Genomic DNA, 3,885 nt, shown 5'->3' on the forward strand with positions numbered 1-3,885 from the left:
GTTTGGTTTTACCAACCATTTAAAGTGGGAACCTTGATTTAGTGTTTACAAATATATATAGCACAATAAATACTTGAACACATTTATAAGTTTTGGTATATATTATGTACTTATAAGATAATAATTTATTACATAATATAAATATGATTATTTAATATATTGGAACCATTTTATTAAGTGGATTTCAATATTGTTCGTTAATGTTAACTTTATTAAAATACCAAGAGTGGATCCTTTAATCTCAACTACTTAAATTAAAATTTGAACAATTAAAATTTACCCATTAAAGATTCAAACAATTAAAATTAAAAAGAAACAAAAACAAAAACAAAACAAAAAGATATTGTAGTGGACTTGTAATTACCTTAGCTTCCTTGTGGATACGATATCGGACTCACCGAATTATACTACTTGTGGACAAGCTGCTCTTGGGAGTGCAACAATCAAAGTGACAACAGATGTCAAGAAAAAGATCAAAGAAAATTACAATGAAGATCCTTTGGCATGGTGGGACAAAAATCAACTCAAAGATTGCCTTAAAATTAAGGAAGGCAAAAAGTATGAATTTGTCCGTTGCAAACATATCCCAATGAACATAATTGATCAAAGAGATATGCAGATTATAATCAATAAACATTTAGACCTTGGTTTGATAAAAAAAAGAATTGTATCATACAGCAATCCAAGATTCCAGGTAAGAAATCATGATGAAATAAAAAAAAAAAACAAACTCAGACTAGTTATTAATTATCAAGAGATTATTAAGATTCTGGAGTTTGATGAGTATTTTATACCTAGCAGAGAACATCTAATCAGTTGCATACGCAATGCAAAAATATTCTCTAAATTCGATTGTAAGTCTGGGTTTTATCAGATTCGAATGGAAGAAGAAAGTAAAAATTCACAGCTTTCTCCGCACCACAAGGACACTATATCTGGGATTTATTACCAATGAGATTGGCTAATTCACCATAGATATTTCAAAGGAAAATGGATAATCTATTTAAAGATTATTTCAAATTTATGTTTGTCTATATTGACGATGTGTTGATCGCATCTAAAAATATGAAAGAACATATTAAGCATTTAGAGATTTTCTCTGATGTTCGTAAAAAAGAAGGACTGGTTTTATCAGAAAAGAAAGCAGTCATTGCCACAAGAAATATCGAATTTCTAGGAATAGAAATCGATGAGTCTGGAATAATTTTGGAGGATCATATAGTATAAAAAGTGCAAACTTTTCCAAACGAACTAAAAGAAAAGAAACAACTTCAAAGTTTTCTAGGAGTTGTTAATTTTGCTGGGATGTTTACTAAAAACCAAGCAAAACATAGGAAAGTGTTCAGTCCATTATTGAAAAAAATGCAAGATTTATATGGACAAAAGAACACACAGAAGGAATTGTCTATTTAAAAGAGATTTTTAAAAATCTTCCGAAAATGGATATTCTTCAAGATTAAGATGATCTGGTATTATATACTGATTCCAGTGATCATTGGTAGGCGGCAGTCTTAACTAAGCTCACTCCAGATGGAGAACAACCATGCAGATATTGTAGTGGACTTTCTCAGATGCAGAAGCCATAAGTTGGTATATCAACAAAAAGGAATTCTATGCAGTAAAAATGGCTTTTGAAAAATGGCCATTATTCTCACTCCCAAATAAATTTACTTTAAAAGTTGATAATATACAGGTAGAAGCTTTCTTAAGGAATAGAATTGAGTCTAAACCTGAGAAGGTTAGATTATTAAGATGGCAAGCTTTATGTCAAAACTATATTTTTGATATCATTATTATTAAATCTCACGAAAATATTCTTGCAAATTTTTTAACAAGAGATGGACAGCATTGACATAGATGCTATTATCAAGATGCAGAGGCATTTGAGAGAACAACTTGAAATGCTTCAAAACGAGTTTAACAAGTTAACACTGAACGCAGAAATTGCGGGAAGGCTTCAACAAGCTGATAAGAGAATTGTTTCTGATCGAATCACAGTATGTTTACAGGCATACACTCAGTTATGGTTTATAATGCAAAGGCCTATCCTCCAAGGCATTGAGAAGTCATTGGTTTCCTAAATAGAGAGTTTTCGAGTACAAGACTCTATACCTGAAGCAAGGGATTCAAATAACCCTAGCACAAGTGTTAAGCCGGGATCATCTCTTGATGAGTCGGTCAAAATAAAACTTGAAACTTCAGATTCTGATCTCGAGTCTTCAAGTCAACCCTTCACCTCGGGGATTGAAGAGGGAGAGATCAACTTTAGACCAAATACTGACAAGGACAAATCTAAGGTTGGTATTAATGAAACTGCAATTTCTCCATTCCAGGCTTATCAACAGACTTGGGAGAAATTAATCACAAGAATTGGCATCAACCCATCCACTGTTCGAGTTGATGTGGCTGAAAAATATCCCAGGATATGGATGAAATCTAATTCATATCCTAAGGAGGTCAAGGCTTGATATGAATTCAGGGCTCTTGCCTCAGTTTATAATACTTCACCCAGCTTCCCAGAAATTTCAGCATTACCAAAGTGAATTCAGGAAGCAGTGCATGAAACTTGGACAAACAATGATTATTTGTCCAGAGGAGATATTTTGGAGTTGTATTTTTTCAGTGCAGCACCAGAACCAGCAGGAAAGGGCTTACACGAGGCCTTTCATTTTATGAAGCTAAGGAGGCCAGATATGAATGCTCAGAAATTTATCAAGGATCCTCCTGCAAACGAAACACCCCTGGTTTCTTCATTTAAGAAAGATGTCATCTCTACCAAGAGAGCATGAGGAATTTGGGTATGTCTAACAGAGATGAATAAAGTCAAGTATCCATTTAAATTTTATCAAAATTCTGTATATGGATCTTTCCTGTTAAATACAATGACAGGAAAAACAAAAAGTTTTGCAGAAGATATATTTGAAAAGAAAAAAAATCTTCTCTGGAACAGCAAGCTTCCGGCAAGCAAAGAAACTCGTCGGAAATTCTGCAACTGGCAAATGTGGGAAGATGGTCGGAAACATCTGCCCAGAATGTCAGAACCAGAGTTTGGTAAAGGATTCAAGCCGAGATCTGATCGGAAACACTTTATCGATACTGGTACAAGTGGGGAAGGACCATAAGCACGTTTTCCTCGGGGATACAGAAAGCCAAAGATTCCCCGACAAAGCTAAAGTGGACATGTGGCTATCCCACTTACAAAATGAAAACTCACCATGTGAGTGGAATACAAGGACCACCAATAATCGGTGGTAAATGACAAAAGACCATTCGATTTCCTATCTTTAAAGATAAAAGAAATCCAATAAACAAACAAGAAACTTAATTTTTTTGTGTTACGTGAATATAATTAATCATGCATTGTCATAATTTATAGACAAAATAACTCAAGTTACAGTTTAAATTCGAATTCAAATTTTCAGTTAGTTTTTATGGAAACATGATTTAGAAAACTTAGTATGTTTTGATATAGACATCAAAATTTTAAATAATTTATAAAAAACACTGAATATAAAAACTTTAATTTTATTTGCAAACTCTTTTTAACAGATATTTTACGAAATAATTAAAATTGAAATGGTTTAAATTATCTTGTCAAAAAGATTTTTAAAAAAATAGATATATGAATGAAAAAATTGAATTTGAAACTAAATAAACTATGTCGGTAATTTGGCTAGTCACTAAAATTTTCTTTAACTTTAATTTTGATATATTAAAAATTAGTTTTGATTTTTTAGTTTAGTTATATTTTCTAATAATAAACTACTAATCCTCATATAATACAATTAGGCAGTGTTTGGTTGCCTTGATTAGGTGGGTTTATTTTTTTTTTAACCCACCTAATCACTCGTTTGGTATGTTTTATATTTAAATAAGTCAATCCCT

The sequence above is a fragment of the Primulina huaijiensis genome, chromosome 10 (genome assembly GCF_012295235.1).
Source record: "Primulina huaijiensis isolate GDHJ02 chromosome 10, ASM1229523v2, whole genome shotgun sequence".
Taxonomy (NCBI): domain Eukaryota; kingdom Viridiplantae; phylum Streptophyta; class Magnoliopsida; order Lamiales; family Gesneriaceae; genus Primulina; species Primulina huaijiensis.